This window comes from Rhyacophila brunnea, unplaced genomic scaffold (genome assembly GCF_057557595.1).
Source record: "Rhyacophila brunnea isolate RB1 unplaced genomic scaffold, BYU_Rbru_1.0 scaffold_24, whole genome shotgun sequence".
Classification (NCBI taxonomy): domain Eukaryota; kingdom Metazoa; phylum Arthropoda; class Insecta; order Trichoptera; family Rhyacophilidae; genus Rhyacophila; species Rhyacophila brunnea.
The window spans coordinates 17,217,426-17,235,568 of NW_028232904.1; positions in this window are offsets into that span (position 1 = coordinate 17,217,426).

An 18,143-nucleotide genomic window follows, 5' to 3' on the forward strand; every position below is an offset into this window, starting at 1 on the left:
TATTGAGGTTCATGATCGAAAATGTTTGTTCACATATCGAGTGCTTAAAGTTAGACAACGTTATCTACAAAAAAGTTTTTTTTTTTTTTTGAGATAACGTTATTTTACATTTACGGCTACATGATAGTCAAACAACGTTATGTCAATCTTTTCTAATTTCTTATTAAATCGTCAGTAAAGTTTAACGCTAACTACATAAGTTACCCTTGTTTTCATATTTTTTAAAAACTATCCCTATAAATTTTAACATCATCATAAGGAAGATAAATGTACAAATTATAAAATAAAAAATAGTAATAAATTATAAAATATTAACATTAGGTTTTAAATAAACATTTCCCTTGTTGAGTTACAAGAATCTAAATTAATTAACGATTTTTGGCTCTCCTGTAAAGTTGCACTTTTGTAGATAGTGTTGTTTGACACTAAGCCCTCGATATATAGGTTGATCCAAAAATAACGAATATTTTTCTTGCACAATCTTTAAGTTGGTCGAATTCGTCTGAATTAAGGGCATTGTAAAATTTGGAGATTTCTTCACGACGATGCAATTCTCTTAAATCAGTGTCACACTACAGATCAATAATCTCAAGTTGTAGCTCTGTCGGTACACTATCAAAATGTATTGAAAATGGATCGCGTACTATTGCTAAACTTGTCTCAATTTTCTCCAACAAGTCACTAAATCCTTGTGAAAAATCGTCATTCAAAGCTTTAATAATTTTACCATATTCTTCAAATTTATATTCTAGTATATTCAGCAACTTCAAAGTTGGAAAGTGGTCCATGTTGTTATTCGATATTTGTCGAAGGAATAACTTGAGTTTTAATTGATATCCATTCAAACTTTTTACCATAAATATCATGGGCATATATTTTTTTCCTTGCAACGCGGAGTTAAAAGTATTTAAATGTTTCACGATGTTCAACGTAGAAAATAGTGGTTAGATAGTATGAGACAAGACGCAAGGAATACGTACTGAGATAATACATTTACGAAACAACAAATTCTTAAAATTTTATTCTATTGTCAATATTTTTTAAAAAATTATAAAAAAAGTTATTCGTAATCAGAAGTACAATTAATGATGGCGGGCCTCAAAAAAATACCCGGAGGGCTGCAGTTTGCTCTCTTCCTCCCCTGAGTTAGAGCATATGAGCACGACACGGCACCTTCAAGAATCTCTTTCACTCGTGAGTCTTCTTGCATCTTCCCACGCCATGTCATCATCTCGTTACTCATTGAATAGTATTAAGCGGCCTTTCATAATGTTATAGAGTATCTCTGTCGTCGTTTAATGCATCTCAAGTGCACATATAATATTATGATATGATTCATTTATTAAAGTAACATTCCGGCTTATTTCTATTTTCGTCTGCTTGGCGACCTTTATTATGTCTGTCTCCTTTTATTTTGCAATATCCTTGCGCCATACTCAACATGCACCTTTCGATTGTTGCCACGTTTCACTACTTGTAATTTTTTGATTCTCTTACATTGACGGTCCGAATTCCATATCGTCACTTTACTATTAAAACTTCGTAAGTCTGTTTAAAAAAATGTTATGGGGAAGGAAAAAACTTAATAAAACAATATTTTAAACACCTATCTATTCGATGAATCTGCTAACACTGGTTGCAAAATACAAGGTTTTAATTATATGTTTGAAATCACGAGACTTTAAGTGAATTTATCGAAAGATGGACAGCATCCTAGTCTAGAGAACCGAGGTTTTGATATGATTTAAAAAAAAAATGTATAAATTTTGTCGAACAAACTTAATTTTTACATAATATCGGACTTAAGAGGTCTTAATAGTAAGGTGGCCCTATGCATATATGTGAGCACTGGTAGTAAATATATAATACATATCGACGGCCCCAGGAAAAACCATGATAAGTCTAAAATCATAAATGTTCAGGAGAGCGAAAAAACTAAAATATTTACGCTATTAAATTCATCATATAAAATGAGTAAGTTTTTTGTTATTTTATTTAAGTAAATCAGATAGACCATTTTATGGTCTATATTCCTATCAAAATTTAATGGTGATTAATTAATTAACAGCTGAGATAATGTCCAAAAATCGTTTTTATTTGGAATAATATTACGCACTTTATATTTCGACTCGATTCAACATGCTTTTGCGCGGACGAAATAGATTACTGACTCCGCATAACACATTCATATTCTGAGATAGAAACCTTATTTTACGTCGCATTTTTCTTTCTCTATACGATTTTATTAATTACAACTATAGTTATAACGCTCTTTCACGGAAAAATTGACATTGCGCAATATTTAGCTCGAAATAGTACAGCGTGTCTATAAAATCTTAACAAGGGATATAGGGACATATTGATATATATATATTTTTATACGGAGTTTTTATAATTTAAATGTATTTAAGTATGACTTTTTATGATTTTTTGCAAATTATTATTGATATTTTTATAAATAATCAGAATATGTACATAACGAAATAATAAACATTCAGGAAAAATGTTTATAATGGAATAATAAAGAAGTTATGAGAAAATTAGTACATAACACTACTTACTACACCATCAATAAAATATCTATTTTTTATATCTACTTCGTAAAAAATTTTTCATTAAAAATATAGAATAGATAGAAAAAAACAATGTAATGTTAATGGTCATGTATATCGCTAGAACAATTTTAATTTAATTAATATTCAGTACAATTATCGAAACCAGAGAGATAATATATTTCATTAAATAAATCATTATTAGTTCGTTAATAGTTTACATAAAGGATATACTGAATGAATTAAATTAGTAATTATCACTTTAGAACACACATAATTATTTTTGTTCAATACAAAAACACAAAAATATTAAATAACTAGTGGAATATAATATTATACATAACAATTTGGCACAAATGTACCTACCAAAGCATCGAAATGTTAGAAAAAATATATTTAAGTAGGTTTATTAGTTTCAAAAATTTTAATACTAATAAACCTAAGGAAAGTGTTATTTATAACCTAATAATTATTATTTAAAAACAGCTGAATTCACTTTCGTTATCAAATGATATCGCATTATTAAAATGTTCATCAGCAGAGTTAAATTCATATAAAATTTATACTAGGCTTGTATTACATACACATTCTATAATCACGATAAGGTAATTACCCATCTAAAATAACATTGATACAACATTATGTAGTTCTGATGTAGCAAGAGTGATAACCTTTTCAGTACCTACCTTCTATTTTCTTTTTTCAATTCAATTTTTGCAACATAATATCTTTCTGTAATTGATCTTGTAAAATTATAATTAAAAGCTTATAAATACTGATACAGTGATCATATTAACTTTCGTTTTGTTTTTCTAATGTTTATTGTTGATATGAGTTTAATTATCGATTAGTAAACATAGTTGAATTATATTTAATTGTCAACATAAATCATGAAACATCAGTATAAGTACGTCTTAATTGAACTCAGTTATGTTAATTAATAGGAGGTGTCATGATTGCAATAATTTATTTGGAAAGATAAAATAAATATGTACCTCCCCAACATTGTAATATTTAGTTTAAAATTTAAATAATCGTGGTACGAATCTGCATTTTTCTAAACGGTTGGCTTTTAAGTATTTTCTTTAAATGATACATTATATTGTTATCTAATCTAATCAATTACGTAGAGTTTTATTAAATACTTTCTCAAAAAAACATAGTTTAATATCAATTATCATTCATAGCACTTTATTTAACTTACTATTTTGATCAATTTATATAACTCCGACCGATTTAACTTAGATAAAATAGTAATTACTATTTATGCTAGTTTTCATATTTTAAAACAATCATATTCAATAAATTAATACGAGGTATGTATATATGAGAGTAGGTACTAGATTTTTCAAAACCAATTGATATTTTGTTCGATATTATACCTACCGGGGATACCACAATATGTTAATCCCATCTCATACATATTATTTACCTAGATTCTAGACAACAATAAATGATTCATAAAATGACTATTATTATACACGTTTTTCGGTAAAATTCTATTAAAAATAATAGATAAAATAAGTTTTCAAAAAACCCGGCTAATCTTTTCTTTTAGGTGACCGACATGTAATAATAATTTATAATCCACAGAGCTCGTTTTCGAGAAACATTCAATGTACAAAGTAATAATAATATATACCCTTTTATATTATTGCAAACATAAAATTAGCACGTCGGACGTATTTAAGTTTTACAATGAGCTTAAGTTGGTCCCAATGTGTACAAATCAATTAGTAAGCCTTTCGGAAATTCTCACCATTTGAAAGAGTAATAAAAATGATTTTTTTCACTTTCTTAAGTCATAAATATTATTCCGTAATTAGTAAGAATTTTACTAAGAGAATAATAAAATAAACTCTCTTGTATTTGCTAGCTAGATAAGTCCTTCCTTTTAAATAATAAAATATTTTGTAATTTAAACATGAAAATACTGCCTAGTTGTTATTATCGATGTACAAGACTAATTTAATCAAAATGTGTCATACTGTACCGAAAATAATATAATGTTTTGAAGTTAAAACATAATATTATAGGTATAAGCATCGGCCTATAACATCGTAGGTTCCGAGTTTGAATCATGGGTCTGAAAAATAGATACAAATTGTTTTTCATTTTGTGGTCGGAGTCAGAGTACGTACCTAATAGGTTGAGCAAGTGGCTGACATCCATTTCTCGTAGAAACAAAACCTGTTCTCCAATCTGTGGGGGGCCTCATTAGGATCGGACATGATCGGATATTTTAGGTGGGTATATTTTTAATTGCAAAACAATTTGTTTTCTAGTAATAGGTAATAATATTTAATTAAAATATGTCGTTTTCTGCTGGGTATTTATTTAAATTAAGTTTATTTATAATTACATACTTTTTTTACTCATCTAAATAATTGAAACAGTGAATTATTATAATGATATATCCATATCGTTTTCTATTAGATATTTGTTTAATATCAAATAATATAACAATTTTAAACTTAAACATTACCTACAACATTATTTTTTGGGTATCTAAGTAGAAGAGTAATTAACCGAAAATAGTCGAAGAAAGCTTGTGGAGGTCTTTATTTTGCGGTGGATTTAAATTGGCTGATGAATCAAAATTTATATTTAAACATTATTACTGTGTCCTAGTATAGTAAAAGCACCTACCTATAGTAGTACAAAATAATTCTTTTCTATTTTGTTTGTTTTACATTCAATAATATAATATTTTGATAATAAAACACTAGTACTAGTGACTAGTGAGTAGCTTTTTAACTAAAACTGCATTTACCTACTGCAAATTCCAATATTTTCCGAAGATAAACCAATATATTTTTCGAAACTAATGTGATACGTCAATATAAACCATGCCGTATATTAGGATCTCCGTTAAAGACTGTTATAGCAAGTAAAACAACCTTCTTACTCGTAAAATAAAACGCAGTACACTTTTTTTATTGATATATGACTATACTCCACGGATATTTATGTGAACACAAATTTGGTCGATGCGATATGTAGATATAGAGCACCATTGTCAAAAACCTAACTTTGTCAATTTTTATGCTAGAGACCTGAAATTTTTACAGGACATGCACAAAAAATATGATATTATAAAAAGCTAATAAAACTTAAAACGCTATTTTCAGACTTATCATGGTTTTTCCTGGGGCCGTCGATATGTTAAACACTTGAGACAAAATCACTTTTAAAGATGCCAGTCAGGCGACCAAAATGTTCTCCATGCCAGTTTGATTCTGGAAGCAAGTCGTCAAACAAATTTTGTTGTCTAAGATATGCCGAGTTATTATAAGTTATTTAAGCTACAAATACAAAAATATATACTATATAAACGTTACATAGCACTGTTTAATATATTAACATCATTTATCAGTATTATATAAAAAATATAAATCTTAATATATATATATGTATTATACAAAAATATAAAAAATCATAGATAGATAGATATATACATAAAATATATTATTATAGGTTATATATACATTAGATATAGTCAATTTACTGTCATTTTTATTTTTATTTATTTTAAAGAGACCGCAAAAATATTTTTATTGTCGCTTTAAATATGCTTGCCTTAAAATGGCTTATAATCACGGTTCGCGTGCCGTCAGTTTTGACCTCTGATTTCTGACTAAAAGGAGTTTTAGACTGTCCTAAGCCTCTGTCAAATTTCTTAGCAGCACTTGCTTCTGGGTTACATGTCTTTCGTAAGAATATTTCCGGAAAGGGTCAATATTTATTGCAACCCTTGTTTGGTCGATATAGTTCACCGGAAGATGCCATCGTGTGCTACCAATGCCAATATAATATGCGTGTCTACGTACCCAATTCATTTATTAAAATGTTATGTAATTTCAGACTAAGGCTACATACAACCAGGTCAATAAAATCAAAAGATGTTCTATTGAGTTGAGTTTGGCTTTAGATTTAGTTGACGAAATATAATAATTCAATGAACCGTTATTTTTACTAAATTACTGTATTTTTACAACGTTTTTCTTAGGTCGTATTCTTATTTGTCCGGTGGTTGTTTGTCTGGTACAAATCTTGCAATCGATTATTAACTAACTTCCCGACTAGCTAGACATTTGACTTTTAGAATATATCAGAACACGATGCAAATGCATTTTTTAAATACTTTTAGCCATCTTTAAGTAGAATTGAATTAATTTTTAGTTAATTTTGTTTTGTATGAAAAGTTATTTCGATACCATTATTGGTTGCTAGGGGGTCCTAGCAAGTAAATTATTAAATAATATATACGTGCGATACTATGGAAATCAATATGAAATGACATTTCATTATTCAGTATTTCTATCAAGTACAAATTTTTTTGATCGTTTAAGCTAGTCAAGTCAAGTTTATATGATTCAACAGAAAATTTAAAAACGTTGTACATAAAAAGTTCTTTTTATCTTGTAATTATTATATTCATATATTTGCGTCACTGTAAGGCATAAAGCCCACCAAAAAAGCGTTCGGTGCGCTCACTACTGAGTAGGCCCCCTCCCACCCGCGCATTACCCTTCACCTATATAATAAGGGGCTCAAGGAGCACAAAATAATTATTATTATCAGCGTCTCTCATAACAAAGCAATGAAATATTATTAAATTTCTCGGGGCTTGTAATTAATATCGGACACGCAATAATTAAACAAAGAGTTCACTGTTCTTAAATAATGGTTTCTCGCCCGTCTTATCGACGACGCTTTGAGGAGCGTGATTTTGCTTGCCGTGTTCAATGAATGGACTACGTTGTATTTTCGTTAATTCGTATCGCCGAGAAGTCAAAAACGGTGACTCATGGGGTAGGCGGGTACAGTGCGTCGTCAAATCCAGTGTGCGCTGGCGTATTTGATTACGTTGTATTTTCGATGATTCACATAGAAATAGCGCCTCGAAAGCCTGCTTTAGTGGACTTTATGCCTAAAATGAACAAGGTTTATTTATTATTTTTAAAAATGGTGAAAGAAACGTTTTGTATAAGATGGAGCCGTAATAAACTATTTTTATATATATATGTAAATATAAATATCAATGGGTTTTACTAGCGGATTCATTTTTAGCATATTTTCCACCATTTGCCAACATCTGTGAAAAACTGCAGGTACCTACTTCAATACTAATTTATGTTAAGTAATATTCATTATTGAATAATTCCTTAAAGTATTAACCTTCCCTTTACGATGCTCTGGTTGGCTCCACATTCCGGTTATATCACCTTAAGTTACCACACAAGATTGACAATATTATAGTAGGTAAAATGATAATGGCTATTTTGGCTACATCAATAAGCCTAACAAGGTGTCATCATCATCATGTTTTATTTATTATTTATGATCAAAAAGGCATCACATATTAATAATAATCATACTAGTATGTCTATACATTCTTAGGTATAGCCTTTAAGTCAGTGGTCAGCAAACCGCGGCTCGCGAGCCACATGCGGCTCTTTGGCCACTTGAGTGTGGCTCTGCTACAAATGCCCTCTGCCCTATTTGACATGGCTACAAAAAAGAAGCAAAGAAAATGGATGACGAAAACCGTGAATTTAAAGTTGAACGGACCAAGACTTTCGTGTTTATTCAAAACTTAAATGGCCTACGGACGTGTATTAGTTGTCGGGAAAAATTGGCGCATAATACGAAGTCAAATTTGGAGGGACAATTTACAACTAAATACGCGTCGTTTAGCACTAAATACCCTATCGATGATGCAAGGAAGAAAGCAGTTGAGGAACTAAGATACCTAAAAGTCATGAAAAATCAAGTTCTGTATTTAACGCTTTCGCTGCTGAAGAGATAATGAGATTTTAATTGCCCCCTTTAAAATGCACGTTAATTACATCGATCGGCCGCCTGGCCATTACGCGCCGTGTGCGTCTTCCGCGTCCAAAGTATTAATTACAATTTTCCAACAATGTTAATATTGCATGTTTTGTAGTTAGTAAAGGAATTTCTAAGAGAAGAAATCATGAGTAAATTGAGAAATCGTCTTATTGATGAGAACCTGGAATCTTGGTTGAAATTAAAAACATCAACATGCAAACCTTAAGACTTGTCCAAACTTTCCACGGAGATGCAAGGCCTTTATTCACATTGAGTGTTTATCAGTCATTGTCATGATTTAATTCTATGGATACCTTACATACAATTTACTTGTTATCAATTTCAATTTAAGAAATTTGGCTCTCAAAAGAAATCTCGATCGTTGTACTATTGATATTTGGCTCTTTTGACTAATGAGTTTGCCGACCACTGCTATAAGTCATAATACTATGTGACACCGCTTACTTTCATATCATTTTCTCACAATCGAGTATCTATATCTCTCTCTGTCGCATATACTTACTACTATCTACTATTTTGTTCTTACTGTAATGAGACTATATAAATTTAAAATAGTTAATTTGGAAATAAATTATCTTCGAACTGAAATTATAAAAAAATAGATAAGCACATATTATTGGTACGCAAGTTCAAACTGTAAAATTCAGTCACCAATATTAAAGTATTTTATAAAACGCTTCAGTTGTATCGCTACTAGTCGATTTCATCGTAATTAAGTAAGATATAAGTGGTTTAATTAGTAAAGCACATTGACCAGAATTTGATGGATACAGGGTAGATTTTATCCTGTTTGACGTCATATTTTTTCAAGAATTTTTCAAGTAGGTATGTTTCTGATGCCTTATATAAAACTCTTCTGCGCCCAGTATTAATGTATGGATCAGAATGCTGGGCAACAGGATGAGAGAAATATGGATATCTTTGAGAATAGAATCTTTGGGGCTGTTCAATAAAGTGGCATTTGGAGGTCAATGTATAATGAGGATATACCAGCAAGGCGGGTTATGTACGCAAACCCCGAGAGTAAAAGTAGACCTGGACACCTTGAAATTGAGATGGCTAGACTGCACCACAGGAGATTTAAGAATGCTCGGTTAAAAAAACTGGAGAGTATTGGTGCTGAATTGTCCAGGATGAAGGAAGTTGTTAAGGAGGCCAAAACCAAAAAGGGTTGTAGTTCCATAAATAATGATGTTTCTGATAAATTTTTAGATCAATAAAAATATCTATTTAAATATTACAGTGATAAAATTGCACAATATACAGTAGGAGGCCATCCATAGACTGAACCCTCGTGTGGTTTTAACTGTATGCTATTATTATTAAACTTATGATTTTTGTTCATGGAATAATATATTTTCACTTAGTATATTATGAAATTGTACGTAGGTAAAAGGTTTATAAACAGATACGGTCTGATGCTTGTATAATTAGTGAACATAATATATAACAGACTCCTAAGTTAAGTATGAAATACGGTGCAAGGCTACGTACAGTTTTCATCTATGGATAGCGTCTAGATTTATCACTATTATTAAGGGGGAGAGGCATACCAGCAGAGAAGCTAACGGAAAAATACGAAGCTTGCAATTTGAGATTTTTTTTTGATAATTTACAATTTCAACTGTATTAATTAATAAATAATAATATGTATCTGAAAACATTAAAAATATATGTATATTTTTTTTAATTCAAAGATAAACTTACAATTGTAAAAAATGTAATAAAATGTGAATTCGGTGCAAGGTCACATCTTATTATTACATTAAATTTTGCAATCATATGTATTATTAATATTTAGTTTATTAAGTTTAAAATTTTTCGTCGTATAGATTTTTGACAAATTCATCGTTTTAATATTTTTTATATGTATATTAAAAAACAACGATTTTTATAAAAATATAAATGTGGATAACTTGAAATCCTTTTTATTCATATCAAATCTAGCTTCAATATTGGGACCATACCTAAAATAAATTTTGATATAAATAATAAAGATTTAAAGTTATACAAATTGATATTTTTATAAAAATCGATGTTTTTTTAAATAAACATAAAAAATATTAAAACTATGAATTAGTCAAAAATCTACACGAAAAAAAATTGAAAACTTAATAAACTAAATTTTAATATTAAATATGACCATAAAATATAATATAATATCAAGATGTGACCCTGCAACGAATTCACATTTTTTTACAATAATTGTACGTTTATCTTTGAATTAAAAATCAAAAAAATCTTTTTAATGTTTTAGATACATATTTAATAATTAATACAGTTGAAATTGTAAATTATCAAAAAAAATCTCAAATTGTAAGTTTAGTATTTTTCCGCTAGGTTCTCTGCTGGCATGCCTCTCCCCCTTCATTAGTCAGAAATAGAATCAGTGAATCAGTAGTGTGAACATGTACCAACAAAATAAATCATAAGTACAAATCGTGATGGTACCTACATGACAGTCAATTAGTATGAATGATAATCATTCTTCTCTGGGGCCAGCAACGTCCACCAGAGACCTCCTGTGCCCACGTTGGGAAACCATTACTTCTATGAACATAATATTGACAAAAATCGCGTATCAGACTGACGAAACATCAAATATTGATAATATATCAAAATAGTTGACAAACATGGCGGCGTGTTTCAATGTTTGTACTTATAAAATAATATTTGTTCTATGGCTACCAATTCAACCGTACTCAAATCATTGCCTTCGTGTACTGGAATACTAAAAGTGAACAGGGCTTCATTTAATAATCATAGCCCAAAATCTTTGATTATGTCTATGTTGTTTCAATTGAAATTTCAACGACTCATATTATTGTAATCAAAATCAATATACCTACCAGTTATCTCCTATTAGAATGTTATATAGGGTGATGTATGTAGCATTACCTTATTGAAAGACAATGTAATTTACATAATTTTATAAATATTATTATTTTTTAAGATACATAATTTGAAAATATCTCATGCATATAATATCCACTAGAAAAAAAAATATAGAAAAAAAATACGACGCCCGACGGGATTTGAACCTGTAACCGTTGGATTCATGACAATGTACTTTTCCAATTAAGCTACTTAATTACTATAATATATTCATGGGATGTTTTCAAATTATGTACGATCAATATAATTTATTTATTTAAGAATACAAAACATTGTGGACATAACAAATCTAAATTCAAGACGTACACAACATGAGATTTACATTATAACAAATATTACAATATAGAATATAATAATAATAATAACAGAAAAACAAATTAAATCAAAACATACTTAAGTACAATTTAATACAAAAAAATGAAGTTTCAAAAACAAAATGCAAAGTACATCACTGAAAATGTCTATGTCTTTAGGGAGCGCATTTACAAATCTTGCACCCCTCGCTAATGGTGCCTGATAGGCTTGACACGAGGAAACGGTTCCGATCCAGAATAAATCATGGCTGCGACCACGTAGGTAATTGGCAGGTGCAGGTGCATGTAAATTCAAATTTATTAGGACACCGGGATTGGAAACCATCCCTCGCGCTAACAAGCAAAAGCGTTTCAAGAGAAGAAGAGACCGACCAGATTCAAGAGAGTGAAAAGTAAGCATGCCGTGTAGAAAAGCAGTCGGAAAATAATCATTTGACGAATTATTGAAAGGAAAATAGTTAAATATCTTAATATAAAGACATCGAAGAAATTTCTTCTGGACGCGTTCTAAAATAAGCTTATAGGAAACCTCATAAGGACACAAGATAATCGACCCATATTCAAGAATCGTAGAGACGTAGAGTGTACGCAATAAATTTGGATTCTTGAATGGTTTGGATTGTTGCATGATGAATCCTAGAAGATCCTAGAAGAATCCTAGAAAAGATAATGAAGAATCAAAAATTATCCCAAGATCTTTCGCCTCAAATTGACGCTTTAATGAACTTTTTGACGTAATATAATTATATTTAATCGGAGTTCTACACCTAGAAAAAGTATTACAAAAGCATTTGTCAGTATTGTAATATAATGCTATATTCTCAAATGTTGTGAATTATTCGTAGAATAAAAGAAAAAGTTTATTAAATTATTTTTATTATCATGGAGCCAATTTTTTTCAACCTTTAATGGTTTGTAGCCTCCCTTTGAGTCTAATATTTTTTTATGACTCCCCTACCTAAAGGTAATAATAATTATCACGGTAGGGGAAATTTAAAAATGAAACGTTAAAAAAGATTTTTTATTAAATATAATAAATTGACATAAGTAATTGATTTAAAAAAATAGTTTATTAAATTATTTGCAAGTGCAATTATAATTACGATTTGGAGAGATCCTGACGTCGGTTTTCAAATAAGGTAAGCACCTATTATTACCTGTTATTGGTATCTTGTTTCAAACCACAAAATTGAGTACCAAAATAAACGCAATTTATTAAGTGCTTCAATATATTGTATATAATACTAGTTAATTTCATCGCAATAAGATAAAACGCACGTAGGTCAATCAGTAAAGCATATTTTACGAACCCTCCAAAGGAAAATACAACCACGCTATACAACAACCCTTGCATCTATCCCAGAGTCTAGTGGGATTTTTTTCTTTGGAGGAGGCCTTCACCCGAAGAGGGGTTCTTACAAACCAAACAAACAAACAAACCAAAATATTATCTAAAGTTACAAATACAAAAATATATACTATATAAACGTTACATAGCACTGTTTAATATATAAACATTATTTATCAGTATTATATACAAAATAAAAATCTTAATACATATATGTATTATACAAAAATATACTTAGATAATATAAAAAATCATAGATAGATAGATATATATACATAACAGATATAATTATAGGTTATATTATTATATACATTAGATATAGTCAATTCACTGTCATTTAATTTTTGTCTGTATGAAATAAAAAGGCTTTTTTATTTTATTTATTTATTTTATTTTACTATCAGGCGTCATATTATTTTCAAAGATTTTTTCTATTAGGTATAATATATCTCAGGTATTTCAAAATTATTTATGTTGTAGGTATGATAATTTATAAACGCATAATATATTGATCTTAATGAAAATATCAATAAGACATCATACAGCTAATATTGGGGTTCTAAAATTCAAAAAGAAAAAGTTACTATATCGAGTGGCATTTGCGCAAAAATAATCATTAATACATATTTATTTAAAAATCAAAATGGTATCATGGAAACTTTCATTGGTAAATACTACAGAGATGTTGTGATTGAAAAGTTTTTGGTATCACAAATAGAAAAACTTTGAAAGGAAAATACGGCGCCACATCACACGTGACAATATATAAAGTTTTGAAAGAGTTGTTCCTTAGTTGTGGTTATATACATTGACCAATAAGATAACATAATTTTTACAATTTAACAGTCGCTGATTTGTAGGGCAATAATAATTATAAGGAAACTTTATGTCTTAAAGTCGTGGATATTAAAGTCCAAGGCTCTATATGAAAGTGGAAAATGAATTACTTGGGGTGTTATTAATTATTATCTGCTGACTTATTCTAGGAAAGACGAGTACGTTACTATGATACGTTAGCGTGTCTTACTATAGAAATTAACACTATAGATAAATCATCATCATCATCATCATCAGGCTAAATCTTCCACTGCTGGATGAAGACTTATCCAAGCTAATCCCACTTCTTTCGATCCTGTGCATTGCGTTGCCACGTGCTTCTGCAGAACGTTATCACTTAATCGATCCAGCGGCCTCTAGGTCTACCTTTTGGACATTATGTACCTTGTGGGTACCACTGAATTACTATCTTTATCCAACGATTGTCCTTTCTTCAAACTATGTGTCCAGCCCATTTCCATTTGAGGTCTTCAGTGAATAATATTACATCGTATACTCTCGTCTGTTTCCTCATCCACTCATTCCTATGTTTGTCCTTTAACATTATGCCCAGCATGCTTTACTTAGAGTCCATGTTTTACACACATATGTGATTACGGGAAGTACATACTGATTGAACACTTTGGGCCTTAGGTACAGTGGGAAGTCACTTTTGAAGACATTATTCAGGCGGCTCACTCGGGCGGAAGCACTCTAACCGAGTTCTACTCTGCGAACAATTTCATCAAATATACATCCATTTATAGACACTTTTTGTTGTCCCAGATAGATGTAGTTTTTCACCTGTTCGAGCTGAGTGCCATTGATGAGGATTTCTTTTTGGCCCGCAAAGCAGTTGAACATGACTTTCGTCTTTGTTAGATTTATTTTCAAGCCTACTTGTTCAAATAAATATTATATATTAAACTGTCATAAAATATATAAATTATATATCATAGTAAATATAAAAAGGCAAAATATTACAATTCGCAACACCCTTTATTAATGTTTCAGTCAGTCTATTACCTGTGTTTATAATATTGTGTTTAAAATTGGCTAGACAAATTGATATAATTAATGACACTCACGTAATGTATCATTTTGAAAAGGCCGGTTTCAACCTCTTATCAATCCGACAGCTTTCACAAATTACATAATGTTGAAAAGGATCCTGACATTTCCATATTATTATATTACAGGAGGCGTTTACATTCATAATAAACTGAAACAGTCGGTAGCTGTATGGGTTTCAGGTATGGTGGTGAATGAACGACGGTCGTGGTTGTTCGTGATGATGGAGGAGCGAGTTTTATTTGCAGCGAAAACGGTCAGTACAAGAGTATGTTACAATACTTATGATATTGTTCCGAGGTCCGAGTCTCGGTAGCATGAGATGTTGTGCGGAGCGATATAGAGACTGAGATACTAACAGACCGGGAACTTATATGCGAGTAACGTGTCCAAAGAATAATGATCCGCTATTTATTGACGTACTCACAATCAAAATTATATGTTGAAAAGAATATTTAGAAAATAATTAATATAATAATTGAGTCAGCTACTCTATATGGAGTTTACGTCATTGGATATAGTTGACTATATGGAAAAACGGATATTGCGGAAATTATAATTGCAGTAAGCTATTTACTGTGTTTGCCGTAATTGGACAGTACGGGAAATGGATATTAAGGAATAATTTTAAATACAGTCAGTTATTTAATCTCGCCGATCAATATGCTAACATGGATTGAGTTGTTTATCCCCATAGCTGTACTTTTGTGGTTTTTTTTTTAAGTAAGCTCGAAATCAAGTAGGTAAAACGTTTTTTTTTAAACAGAATAATTAAATTTTTCAATAGTTGTTGAAAGGACGAAGTTGAAATGACGGGAATCTACATTTGGATATAAAGCATAAATATTTTTTATGAATGTCTCAACGGGTCTATTCTTAACAGTTGTCACTTTAGCACATTTCCCGTATTTTCATTGGTCCAAATTAATACGGATGGCATTCAATATACAAAGCAGATATCGGGGCTATCTCCAATAGTTGATAAATCGTAATACGGCAAAAATTTAGGTTGGCAAACATGTCGGTCAAATTCGGGTGTGTTCGTGTTGACGGATACACCCAATCCCAAACGTATATGGCCGAACCCAATAATTTTGAATTGACACGTCAGACATATCAACATAACCTACAAATGTAGTAGTCATTCCATTTTTATTTTTTTTTAGAATTATTAATAACCATGTTCTTGCTTTTTCGTACAAGGTGGTTGTTAGTAATTTTGAATAATCACAAACACCCAGGCTTTGAGAAAAACACATAAATATTGTGTCCTCACCAGGAATCGAACCCAAAACTCTCGGGCGGAAGGCCAGCGTCTTACCCACTGCACCACAAGAGCTGCCCAGTAGTGATTCCATTGCGATTATAGCACAAAATATGTTGCAATAAAAAAATATTAAGTTACTACCAGCTGCTACTAGTCAAAAAGAAAACATTTGTGGCAAATATATCCAATTATTCTATAACTATTGATCCAACGTTGATACTTTGATAGTACACCCAACAAACGTTGAATTTGAGAGAGATTTTCCTGTACCTGGACTTTGTAGTATTTGTAAAAAATATCAGTTCTAAAATAATATGATCTTCTTCTTGGTCGTGCATTCATGGCTGAGGATCGTAACCACATTTAAATTTCGCCATCCTTTGAGCGACCAAGACCTTCCATCCTTCTCGATCTTCCGCTTCTCTCAGTGCAGAATGGATGCCAGTCAGCTCTTTCGCTTGGTCGCTCCATCGCACAGACGCTCATCTTCTGCTTTGCCTTCCCTGGAGGCTACCCAAAACTACCAGTCTATCCAGGTTGTCCGGTCCGCGCCTGACAATATGTCCAAAAAACTGCAGAATTCTTCTCAGACATATCGTCGAGAGCCTTTCCTTTATCTTCAGTCTCTGGATGATTGACTGGTTCGTCCTGTGCTACGTCCAAGAAATGCGAAGTATTCAGCGCCAACACTACATCTCAAAGGCATCAATTGCCTTCCGTTCTCTTGCCTTCAGGGTCCACGACTCGAATCCGTATAGGAATATCGAGAACACTAATGTTTGCACAAGCATCATTTTTGTGGCAATCAAAATTCCCCGATCCTTCCATATAGTGGTAAAGCGTGTCATTGCATTTTTTTGCAATCTGTGCGCGCCTTCTTATTTCCGCTTCGCATCCGCCCTTTCCACTGATGGTTGATCCCAGATATAAAAACTCGTCGACTGTTTCGAGATTTTGGAGTGTACTTGGTGTTGGTAGAAGGTTGGCTCGATCAACAACCATTAACTTGGTATTATTCCTATTAATAAGGAGGCCGTATTTGCGACTCTTTTCCTCTACCCGGTGTAGCAGCTCTGTGAGTTCTCTTTCATCAGCAGCGATTAGTGTGGTATCATCTGCGAATCTTAAGTTGTTTATTTTCTGGCCACCAATTGTTATTCCGCCTTGCCAATAATCTAGGATATATTGAATAACTGGGGAGATAAAATACATCTCTGACGAACTCCCTTTTCGGCTTGGAAACTCTCGGAAAACGCACTATTTACTCTTACCTTTCTGTGGCTATTGTTATATAAGTTTTTGATGAGACAGGTAAGGTGTGATGGAACTCCCATTTCCAGAAGTACCTTCCACATACAGTTCCATCTTACGCAGTCAAATGCCTTATGATAGTCAATAAAGCATAACATCATAGAGGTATTAATGATCATGAGGGGTATTATGATCTATACATATGTATAAAGGTCAACATAATAAATGTAGGTAGGCTTATATAAAGTAGTATTTCAAAAATAGATTGTAATCAGTAGTATTTATTGACGGGTACTTATTTTTTTCTAAAATATGTTTTGACTAATATCTACCTGTATTAATGCCGGTATTCAGAAAGAAATACCAAAATACCGGTATTGATATATTCGTTCGGTATTCCAATCCCTACATACATGTAAAAGTATTCTAGAGATAGAGACAGAGAGAAGACAATTAATATATGAGAATGGTGATAGTTGGTACTGTTACCTGATAATATTTGCTAGTACCCTAATATTACTGGACTTAACTTGGAGTCTTAAAATCTACATTGTCTTTGCTTAAAAGACGCCCAAGGTATAATACAAGAGGTAAGTAGCAGTAAAATATGTACTAGATGTACAAGTTATTATGTTTGGAGTGTTGAAATAGTACATTGCAAATACGTAAGTTGTAAAATACTTATATTGTTTTATGTTCTAAAGTTTAGTACCACTTTACGTCCGTCGATAAGGTAGTAAATGCGAGAGCAATATTGTTAAACTTTACAGCCC